Genomic DNA, 12,521 nt, shown 5'->3' with positions numbered 1-12,521 from the left:
AGTGCTAAGAACTGACATTGCTTGTATTACTAATGCTTTTGAAGTTATAGGTAATGTGTTGTATATTCATCTTGCATGTAATAGTATAAAGAACACTGGACCAGACCATAATAGTTTGGATCATAGTCCTGGCTCTGGAGGTTTTGAATATCTAATCTTATTGGAAGATCCCTTTAGCATTATTCAGTTTAGTTCTCTGATAAACGCTGTTTCACATTCATGAATCATTATGGGTTTTACTAAGAAAATTTTAAAAAATGGGTTGGCGACTTTTAATTTAGTCAATAAAACATTAAAATATGGTACCAGTAACTATAACTAATCTTTACAAAGAGAAAATTTTAACACACACACAAATAAACACGCGTGCGTGCGCGCGCGCACATACACACACACACAGCCATGAATTCACTAATGCAAAATAAATTATGATACTAGACTGAATAAATTTGGCTCTATTTTTTAAAAAAACTCCTTAGAGACAACAGTGAAAGAAGAATTTTTTTTCCCCTTTATCCTCATATTTATTCTTTTTTCCATCTCATCACTTATGGAAAAGAAGGGGATTTATTTTAAAGACAGACTTTATTAACATAATACTATATAGATTTAATCTAGGAGAGGCAATCAATATTGGCAAGAGAAAGATTTGTTTGTCTCGTAGATACCTCAATTTGAAGGTCCTAATTTCCCTCCAGTGGCATACACTGGGGACCTAACATAACACGTTCAGAGAGGACCTGGAAAACTGAGAGAAGAGCAGAGGAGAGAAAAAGATCAAGGTCACGAGGGACAGGATGGTTAAGGGAGGGAGAAGAGGGGAAGGGAGGTGAACAGAAGAGGGGGAGTTTCTGGATGTTGAGGCAGACACTGAATTGACTGAATGTTAACTTGGAAGGAAAGTAAAAATATCATTTGGACATTATACATGACATTGTTTCGTAATAAGATATACTTCTGGGCAATCGATTGCACGTGACCCATTCCTAGGGTATTTATAACACTTTTTCTCCTGGTTGTTGAAAACGTTGTCAAGGACTAGCATTTGGGATCTACTGATTCAAAATATTTCTAGCCTGCAAGAAGGTCAAGGTTTCACATTCCACATGCTTTTATTCTCTGTCTCAGATGTCCATTGTTCCTTCTTTATCTAGATCATTTCTAGTAATTTTTCATGATTCATTGCAAACAGTAACTTCTCCAAAAAAACCCTTCTTTTTCTAAATCTGATGCCCTTCCTCTGTGCTGTCATAGCACCCTTGTCATTTTTAGCTTCTTTTTATGATACTGAATCATACTTGCTCCTTTTAATTGTTTGTCTTTTACTTATGTGTAAAATTCCTGACAGTAAGAACTGTGTCTTAACTGTTTTCGCACCTCACTTTGTGTTGAGTGAATAAACGCTGTTTCACATTCAGGAGTCATGAAGCTTGCTATTTCCCTGCCTACAACGCCTTCCTGCTTGTTTGCTGGGAAATTTCTCCTTATATGTTTTAATATCCTTCATGTTAAGCTGATTGTTAGGTCGCCAGAGGCCAGAGTGGTGAGGGATTACAAATTTATTTGATCATCCGCACACCAGGTGGCTGAGCCTGGATGGCTCCAGCACCCAGTGGTGGGGAATTAGAGGCTTTTATAGGACTTTTGGGGGGCTTTTTCCTGGGCAGAGACTTCTTTATGCATACCCGGAGGGGAGAGAATGGAATGTGGTCACCACAAGTGAAATGTGGTCTCAGCAAAGGGAATGTCCATAGTGAAATGGCCTGAAAAGCCAGTTCCCTGGGGGAGGGATATCAATTCAATTGCTTGATCAAACCTAACATTGATCTGCAAATCCTTCTTAATTTCTTCTCTCACTGCAGCAGATTTGATGATTTGATCCTCTGCCCTAATTTTGTACTTTTCATTAAAGAGTAATTTTCAAAATAATAAAATTATGTCTCTCATTCAAATGTAAAATAGAACACATGTGAACTATTTTATTTAAGTCATCAATTAATAAGTGAACCAGTAAGATGTCACAACAACTTCAAATGAGAACTGGATTTATGTGTCTTCTGGACAAATCCATTTGCATTGTCCAGCACAGGAATCATTTACACTGCTGTGGACAAGGAATATCTGCATTCCCATTAGTTTTCTAGAGATTAATTTCCATCTCTACAGAGCTGTAGAATATTCTAGTCAAAGACAATGAAAGACACAAATTTTTATAGAACTATATAACCTTCAACATTCCACTGAAAGGACATTCAATAATCTTTTTACCCATATGAAAGTCATTCACGTTTCCTCTAACACTTATAATAGTATATTATTAAGTTTCCACCCTTTTGAAATTATTTTCCTATTCCTCTCCCTGCCCCATCTGCTCCCCCAGTAAGCCCTTTAGGAAAAAGACTTGACCCTAAACTCTTCTCTGGGCTGATTAAAAAATTTACCACCCTCCCTTTTTTTCTTTAAATTGTCTTTATTGTTGAAAATGTTACAGATGTCCCCTTTCCCCCCATTTGTGCCCCCCTACTCTTGCCACCCCCCCCAATCTTTCACTGCACCATTGTCATCATCTGTGTCCATAGGTTATGCATTTATGTATATAAGTCCTTGCTTGGCTGAAACCAGCTACAACAACGAAGGTCAGTTAATTAATAAGCTAAAAGTCAAATTTGAGTAACTTTTAAAACCCAATTGTGAGAAAGCATTGGAGAATCAGCACGATTAATAGATAATTCTTGCAGTTCATTTTTTCAGTGTCTTTATTTAATCCCCCAATGCTCACAGCTAGTTTAAGCTCATTTCTCTTAGATGGGGAGAGAATGGGGGATTCTGTTAGGAGCTGAGCACATGAAGAAAGATAGAGATGATGGTAACAAAGGTAATAGTAATCAGAAAAATAACTAATGTTAGAGAATCTACCACGGGCCAGGCCCTTCACAATGTAGTTTGTTTACCTTTGAGATTGGACTGTTATCAGCATCCTATAGAAGGGAGCTTAAGTAACACGTGGAAGACCACACAGGAATTAAGTGGAAGACTAGGGTTTAAAACCAGCACAGTCAGATTCTGAGTTCTTAACCATTAAACATTACCCGGGAACAGCCTAAGCCAGCGGTTGTCAACCTGTGGGTCGCGACCCCTTTGGCGGTTGAACGACCCTTTCACAGGGGTCGCTTAAGACCATCCTGCGTATCAGATATTTGCATTATGATTCATAACAGTAGAACATTACAGTTATGAAGTAGCAACGAAAATAATTTTATGGTTGGGTCACAACATGAGGAACTGTATTTAAAGGGCCAGAAGGTTGAGAACCACTGGTAAGCACAGGAAAGTCTGCACCAGGACGAGTTGTGATGGGTTGGTGTCTGAGGCTATGCTCACCCAGAAGTTCTTAGCAGAGGTTGGGTCTGTGAACAGTATTAATAGTCAACTCAGTAAATCTAAACAAATACCGCCCCCTCCCCCGGCCCCATACCCACATAGTAGATGTTGACATGTAAACAGTTTTTCTCATACTTGGTGAATTCCTTATTATCTGTATCAATGGGGATAAAGAAGAGGATCAGCAGCAACATTCAAAATTGAGAGCACTAGATACTTTAAACACCCTGATGCTATTAATTAATTAATAGCACCTGGGTCCTCTGCACAAAAACTCTGGAGCAGGTCTTTACAAGATGCTCAGTGAATTCCTGATAGAGGCACTTGGTGAACCTGGTCTCTTTCCAGGGGTTTGGGGTGAGATAGACAGGTCTTGGAGATGGCATCAAAGGTGGCCTTGGCAAAGTTGCTCAGGGTGGCAGCACAACCCAGGCCGAGGCGTAGCAGTCATGGAAATTGGCCATCACCAGCCGTGTCTTGGGCACAGGGGCTGAGACATGCCAGAGCCCCTGGGCGCAGAAATGAGGTACACCAGCACAGTCACAGCAGCTGGTCAGTCACCGTGCAAGAGACAGTGTGGTGCTGGCCCATCTTGTTCCCCAGTAGCCTTGCAGCACAGGGACAATAGAGAGCTTGGCCAGGATGATGGCCACTCAGATGGCAGTGGCTACTTCCTTGGAGCACTTAACACCCAGATGGACATGCCCATTGTAATCCCCAGTGAGGACAAATGCCTTGAATCGGGTCCTCTGGTCAGCTGCTTATACTCCAGGATAACCTTCAAAACCTCAACCCTGAGATATCCCTGAGAAAATGTCAGTGATTTCGGGTTCCTTGATGGGCAGGGAGAAGAGATAGGTCTCCTCCAGGCACTTGATGTTCATGTCCTTGACCAGGTGGCCCAGCTTGGTGATGGGACTCCACTCCTTGCCCTCTACCTTTCCTCTGCAAGCTCCACGGCCTCACCGGCAGACTCTGGCCTCTAAGCTTCTGCCAAATCCTCCATGGAAGCTGCCTGGGCCTCGGATTCCAGGGGCCCTGGGGCCTTCAGACCCACCCACAGCACCAATGTCATCACCGTTTGGTGTTTTCTCAGAGAAGAAGTGGTGTTTGTTTTTTATTTTTTTTATTATTTTATTTTATTTTTATTTTTTTGATGTTTGTTCTATAGATACTCTTGAAAGTATTTGAGAATCCGTGGCAGATATTTTAGAAATTCTCTTTAAATAATGTTACATAGTGCTTCCTCGGTTCTGAGTACTGTTCTGATTGTTTATATGTAAACTCATTTAATTTTCAGAATTACCCAGTGGAGTTGGTACTACATCATTTATGGATGAGCAAATGGAGGTATAGAGTGTTAGAGCTGGGATTCAAACACTTGCAATCTGACTTCAAGAGAATATGTGTATCACTGCAGAACTGCCTCATGGCGAGATCACACTCAATAATGTCCAATTATGGTAAGGGTTGGGGTGGGGGATGAGGGCAGGCTAGAAGAGGTCAGTTGGGGGAAAAAGGGACATATGTAATACTTTCAACAGTAAGGATTTTAAAAAAAGAAAGTCCAGTTACAGGTGAGAACACCCTGTTTTCTCCAGGTCATTATAATTCTATTTTCATCTTGTCACTCACTCTTAGCTTGGGATATAGTACATGTCGGTACCTTTTGCAGGCTTGGTTCTTTCTGCACTCTCCCTGCATGGATAGGAGGGTTGGGTTTTTGAAGACTTCCTTTTACAAAGTGAGTAGGAGTTGAGATGTCAAGAAAATAACAGTAAACAGAAGAGGAATTAGTAACATCAATTTAGCCTCTTTAGTAAGCACCAACCCATTTAACTGGAAACAAATTTAAAGAGAAGTATAGTTTATAGGCTAGCAAACTGGACAAATGAATGTAAGTTTAAAAACCAGCTACAATCATAAATAATAGATATGAGGAATGACCTCTAGGAATTTAATAAAATTCACTGCAGCATCACATCTGGGCTCTGACTCTTATTAGTTGTGTGACCTTGAGCAAACTAAGTTCACAACCCGAAGTTCAGTTTCCTCACCTGTAAAATGGGAATACTGAGTACCTACCTCATAGGGACAATGAGAGATTTAAGTGAGATAATGTTTGCTAAATGCGGAGTATGGACCTGGCATTTGGTAAGTGCTCAATCCATTCTGTTATAAATTACTCCAAAATGTTCTTCCTCAGCCACTAAAAAATACCTTTGAGGGTATGGGGGATATATACCAGTGGAATTTTTATTTCACAGTAACGCATAAACATGCTATGTGGGATGCAGAAATCTTGAAATTGAAACAACTGTCGAAATGAGATCGAACTTGACGAGGTGGAGGGAGAGAAGTAATTCAATAAAGCCTGATGAACTGTGATCTATGTTCACTGAGATTGTAGCTATCTGTTACCAACCATGTGACAGGGCACAGCAGAGTCACTGACAAGAAAATAATCACTTATATTTAGAAATCCCATCACATCTCATGAAATTTCCCTCCAGTAAATGAACCAGAATGTTTATAAGTTCTTTCATTTTTTAAAAATTTACTTCTTTTTCTACTAAATAATTAAGAAAAACATCTGCTTTTTTACTTTGTATTTTTATATTATCCATAGCATCCTATATAATAAAAGGGAAATATGCAAATTGACCCTAAGGGCCGAACGACCAGGATGACTGCTTGACCAGTCACTATGAGGAGCACTGACCACTTCTCAGTCCCTTTGCCCAGCCGACAGGCTCCGATCACCTGATGAAGAAAGGGGAACCGGGGGTGGGTGGCAGGGGATGTGGCTGGTGCCAGGCCAAGGCCCCCACCCTGCCAGCCGCCCCACACATAGAGGGCAACACGTGGTGGTGGTAGGGCCGGCAAATGGTTGGGAACAGCTGACTTCTTGATCCCTTTCCCAGCCATCAGACTCCAATTACCCAAAGGCAAATGGGGAACCCGGGGTGGGTGACAGTGGGGGGCGGGGCCAGCTGTGGGCAGCCAGGGAAGATGACCCTGATCACAGGCCAGGCCTAGGGACTGCACCTGCACATGAATTCGTGCGCTGGGCCTCCAGTATAGAAATAATTCTGCAAGTTGAATTTTTGTTTTCTGTTATTTTTAGGTCTATTGTAATTCATGAATTTGAGGTAAAGTATCTATTCAATGCCCCAATTGATCCCAAAGCTGACTTTTCAGCTGAATAGTTGGCATGCAAGATAGTTGGGGTTACATGCAAAATAGTCTATTACATCATAACGAAGCTTATTTCTTTAGTAATGTTAGAGATTCAGCTGAATTCTTAATATTTTGAAGACATAACTTGAATCTAGAATCTATTTTGAAAATTCTACTTGTACTTCCTATTTTTGGGTTAAGTTTTTTTAAAATATATTTTTATTTCAGAGAGAAAGGGAGAGGTAGAGAGAGATAGAAACATCAATGATGAGAGAGAATCATTGATTGGCTGCCTCCTGCACTCCCCTCACTAGGGATCAAGCCCACAACTCAGGCATATCCCCTGACTGGGAATCCAACTGTGACCTCCTGGTTCATAGGTCAGTGCTCAACCACTGAGCCATGCTGGCTGGCCTATTGGTATTATAATACAATTATTTTCTTATGCAATGAATTTTCTGTAACATAATATTTTAAACCCCATTGTATCATGCTGGTCAATTGGCTGTATCATTTTTGAGCTTTTAATCTAGGAAAGCAGATACATTTTAAATTTTAGAGACCTTATGCTATTTCTTACAATTAAAAAATAGCTTAAAAATGAAATATTCCCCTTCTCCAGAAATTTCATTATCAGAAAATGGTAATAGGAAAAACACACACACACAATTCAAACAGTAAGAAATACAATCGTAGTCAAAAGAACACACATAATACATGATATTGTTAACATTACCCAATTTAATATTTTGGCTGGCTTTCCACAAATGCAGCAGTTTAGAGTATAGCTTGAGGATCTGGCCAATTTGGCATATCTCAATCATTTTATAGGGCAATAGAAATATTAGTTCCTGTAATTTTCAAGATAGTCCCTCCTACCCTGTTCATATACCCCATGAGCCCTTCCCCCAATGTTCAAACAGAACATTTTCCTAACATAAGCATTTACACTGTGCTTGAATGCTTTGGGATTCCCATATTGTCTTTCCTGAACTTGTGTTTCAGCAGCATTCAAAGCACAACAGCTGGCCCATCGTGAGGTTTTTTCCCCCCATAGCCATTGGCTCCTGTAATTCTCTTTGTGTTTTTAATGGCTGTAGATAGCTGCTAGGCCAGCATCTGCTTGAGACACAACTACAGTGAGGAATTCACAATCACAACTTCAAGCCTCTGGGTCTTTGTAACTTACACAGTAGCTGGGGCTCAGATTGTTATGTACATTGGAAAATATATCCATTCACCAGGGAAAGTAGGAGAGAAATAAGGGAAAGAATATGGAAAATAAATGAGGGTGTAGTAGTCTGGTCATTTTTTGTTACTAGGGAGAAAGTCTTTTTGAAACAGTATGGAGATGACACAAATATTGTTGTTTTTAAAGTTTTAAAACGGAGGTAAATTCTGTAGAGAACATGTTTAGCTATCACATTCAATTTTATGTTATGCTGGAAGCTCTAAGTGCTGATAGGTTTCCCTAAATAGCAAATCCCCAAATTGATGAAAGAACAAGCACCCACCAGATGCATGGCTCTGTGGTTGAACGTGGACCTATGAACTAGGAGGTCAGGGTTCAATTTCCGGTCAGGGCACATTCCCAGGTTGCAGGCTCCATCCCCAATGTGGGGCGTGCAGGAGGCAGCTGATCCATGATTTTCTCTCATCATTGATGTTTCTGTCTCTCTCTCTGTTCCTCTCTGAAATCAATAAAGATATACTTAATTAAAAAAGAACAAGCACCCTACCATAGATGTATAAATTTGCTTTCAAGTATAACTCTGTATTTATAGCATAATTTTTATACATTGGTATATTATACTAGAGGCCCAGTGCACAAAATTTGTGCACTCGGGGCAGGGTGGTCCCTCAACCCGGCCTGCACCCTCTTGCAGTCTGGGAGGCCTTGGGAGATGTCCGACTGCCAGTTTAGGCCCACTCCCCGCCACTACCACTGCGCTCGCCAGCCGTGAGCCCAGCTCAGTGCTTCTGGCTGAGTGGCACTCCCCCTGTGGGAGTGCACTGACCACCAGGGGGCAGCTCCTGCATTGAGTGTCTGCCCCCTGATGGTCAGTGTGCATCATAGAGACTGGTTGTTCTGCCATTTGGTCACTGCATATTAGGTATTTATTTATTTATTTATTTATTTATTTAATTTTTCTTTATTGATTAAGGTATTCATATGTGACCTTATTAGCCTTTTATTATATAGGATAGTACAAATGATATGAGAACTTGGTCTATGCTTTTTTCTGTACCTCAATAATAATTTATATTGTATTTGCACTGCATTAGTGAATGTTATAGTAATTGTATGACTAAACTATTTACATCCTTCCATTATATTTCTGAAACATAGCAGTTTGATTGTTACTTTGGGGAAATAGAAATAATAACGGTGGCCATAAACTTTGAGCTGTTTGAAGCATTTGATTATAATTTCCGCGGGCTTGAGCATCTGTCCCCTGCCATGAACTAAGTTATATTGCCAGTGTTTGCACTGATAATCATTTACTTAAGAATAAAAAATAAAGGCCTGTAAAAACTTTCAGCATCACTTAACCTTGTTTGAGTTGGGAAACTTCATGTGAGATATTTTAGATAATTAAGACTGGTGGTAAGAAGTGTTTTTTGGTAGAAATGCAAGAAATACATTTTTTTATTTGTTTAACAGTATCTTATTTATATGTAGCAAATTATAGCTTGGAAAGATATTAAGATATCCAAATGAAGCTCAGAAGATAATTTTAATAACATTTGGATGATTAATAGAATCTTTTTCTTAAGACTGCAATTATAAATACATATATAGTTCACATCTACTTGTACATTTAGTGTATCAACTATGTAATATGGAAATCATGTTTCTGAAGGTCTCCAGATATAAATGTATAACCCAAACTTTTAATCAATGGATATTCCAAAAAAATAGTAAATATAAAACTATATATTAGACAGTAATAGGAACAATTTTTAGAATAATATTGAAATAAAAAAACCCCACAAAAATGAAGGAAGACATAAAACATTAGGAAAAGATTGACAAATGTATCCACACAAAATTAAAAAGAATTACAAGGAAAAAAAGAACAGAGGCTAAAGACAAAGGGCAAAGGTCCACTTCTTTTCAGTATATGAAAAGCTCTTATCTTTTAATAAAAAAGCAGGAAACTTGCATAGTCATTTCACAAAAAAAGAGGCTAAGTAAAGACCACTAGTAATTAAATTTTGCAAATTAAAACAACAAAACCCATCTATCATGTCTTTCGGAAAAAGTGAGCTTGATAATATTCAAATTTGACAATGATATTAGGAAATAGATGGAGATATAGTTCCACTAACTACATATTTCTGCTAACTTTTTGAAGTGTAATTTTATAAAACCTGTGCAATAGAAAAGGCATAAGAGTTTTGACCCAGCAACTGCACTGTTAGAAATTTACCCCTGTTGATACATTTGCAACCATACCCATATACATTCTTGTATTATCTATAATGTCAAAACTATGGAAACTACATGAGTGCCACTACTCATTCCATGAATATTAGTAATCTATCTAAGTAGATTACCATGGAGTACATACAAAAGAATGAGGTAAATCTGTGTATACTGATTTGGAAATATCTGCATGGGGGAAAAAAGAACAAGCTTCAAGATACAATACATAATATAATGTATACTTGAGGCCCAGTGCACGAATTTGTGCATGGGTCGGATCCCTTAAGGTGGCCTGTGGGGATTGGGCCGAAACCCGCAGTCCAATGCCACTTGCTACTCCTGCCTGCTGCTGCCACTCATATTGGCCCCACTGCGCAGGCTCGTGCCCAGTCAGTCCAATAGGGAGAGGCGTTGCCATAGTGGCACTCGCCAGCCATGAGCCCTGTGTCTAGTTCCCGCCCGAGGGGGGTGGAGGGGGCCTGGATGTGACTGGCCCTCTGGGCAGGCAGTGGGATGCCCTTGCCAGCCCGGGATCTGGATTTGTCCTGCTGACATTCGTGCTGGTTGTCAGGAGTCACCTGGTGGCCACTTTTATATCGTTTCTTCCTTGCGAAGTGTCTAGGGAGGGGAAGTGGCCATGGTGCCTGAGGCAAACATCCAGGAGGTCAGTGGTGCTATCGGTATTGTGCCAGTGGCACTGGTTCATTGGTGCCTGAGTGGCTGGCGCTGGACTGGTGGCTACCAGGATGGGTCAGTCAGCTGAGTGGCACTCCCACTGTGGGAGCACACTGACCACCAGGGGAGAGCACGCTGGCCACCAGGGGGCAGCTCCTGTGTTGAGCGTCTGCCCTCTGGGCGTCAATGTGTGTCATAGCGACCAGTTGACTGGTCATTCAGTCACTTAGGCATATATATCTCTACACTAATAAAAGAGAAAAATGGTAATTGGCGTACGGTGATACCGTTTTCATTGGCTAATCAGGGCTATATGCAAATTAACTGCCAACTAAGATTGGCAGTTAACTGCCAACAAGATGGCGGCTAATGTGCATATGTAGGCACAATGCAGGGAGGCGAAAGGGAAAGCAGGAAGAAGCCCCCTGCCACTGACAGTGATCGGCAACCCAGGGGGGAGCTAAGAGCTGGGGGGCAGGGCAAAGGCGGCCCCAGCCATGATCGGAGAATCAGGCGCCTTTGCTGCCCTGGCCAGTGATAGCAGGAAGTAGGGGTGGAGCCAGCGATGGGAGCTGGGCACGGTCGAAGCTGGCTGTCCCAGGAGCTAGGGGTCCCTTGCCTGGGCCTAAAGCGAAGCCCACGATCGCGGCGCCCCCCGGCTGCCACTGCAGGTCCCCGCTGCCTGGGCCGGACGCCTAGGCCAGAGGCATTAGGCCTGGGCAGGGGCGGAGCCTGCAACCGCGGGGAGCTGGGGGTCCCCTGCCCAGGCATGACACCTCTGCCGGAGGCCTCAGGCCTGGTCAAGGGGCCGATCCGGTGATTGGTGATCGGAGGGTGATGAGGTTCAACTCCTCTGGCCGAGGCATCAGGCCTGGGTGGGGGGTGGAGCCGGGGATTGGGGGGATATGATGGTCCCCTTGCCCAGGCCTGAAGCCTGGGTCAGAGGCGTCAGGCTTGGGCGGGGGTGGAGCAAGCGATCAGAGGGAGATGGGGGTCCCCTGCCCAGGCATGATTCCTGGGCCAGAGGCCTCAGGCCTGGGCGGGGGCCAGAGCCAGTGATTGGGGGGGGGGGATGGGGGTCCCCTGTCCAAGCCTGACACCTCTGGCGTAGGCGTCAGGCCTGGGCAAGGGGCCGATCAGGCGATCGGAGGGTGATGGGGGTCAAGGCCTGAGGGCTCCCAGTATGTGAGAGGGGGCAGGCTGGGCTGAGGGACACTCCCCCCCCTCCCCCCCACACCCAGTGCACGAATTTCGTGCACCGGGCCCCTAGTATACAATAAAAGTGTAATATGAAGGACTATCAGGCAGGCAGGCAGAGGGGTTAGGGGCAATGAGGCAGGCAGGCGAGTGGTTAGGGGTGATCAGGCAGGCAAGCAGAGTGGTTAGGGGAAATCAAGCAGGCTGGCAGGGAAGTGGTTAGGTGCCAGTGGTCACAGATTGTTAGAGGGTGCAAACAGGGCTAAAGGACCGCTCTCCCCCTCCCCGTGCATGAATTTCATGCACCAGGCCTCTAGTATGTATATATTTATATCATGCTCCTATTTGTGTAAATAAAATAATAGCAAGATGTGATAAGCATATGCTATATGCCAAGATTTCTATGAACTGCTTTGCAAATTTCAACATCAAAATATCCCTCATTTTCCCATACTGAAGATTAGAAACAGTTTGTAATTTCCTCAAAGTCACTTGAATTGAGTTCCAGTCTCAGAATGTAATTGTTAAGGTTGTTGGGGGCAACTGCTTGGGAGTGTTCCTGAAATTTAATAAATTACAACTACAGAAAGAAGACGGACATAACCTCGACAGAGAACTTCATGTAGCAATAAGAATTTATTCTACATTTCTTACCATC

The 12,521-nt window shown here is 42.3% G+C and overlaps 1 pseudogene across 1 annotated transcript in view; it reads right to left on the bottom strand.

Annotated features, from left to right (window-relative positions):
• Window positions 1-3,617: 3,617 nt before the first annotated feature.
• Window positions 3,618-12,521, bottom strand: part of LOC308521605 (small ribosomal subunit protein uS5-like) — an 85,729-nt pseudogene continuing 76,825 nt past the window's right edge. The window contains exon 2 of the transcript in view: window positions 3,618-4,319. The product of the transcript in view is annotated as a small ribosomal subunit protein uS5-like (transcript). The remainder of the gene's footprint in view (window positions 4,320-12,521) is intronic.

Source organism: Myotis nattereri, assembly GCF_964212035.1.
Source record: "Myotis nattereri genome assembly, chromosome: 6".
In the NCBI taxonomy this organism is placed as follows: Eukaryota; Metazoa; Chordata; class Mammalia; order Chiroptera; family Vespertilionidae; genus Myotis; species Myotis nattereri.
The sequence above is the reverse complement of the archived record's forward strand: the minus strand, read 5'-3'. Positions and strand labels throughout refer to the sequence as shown.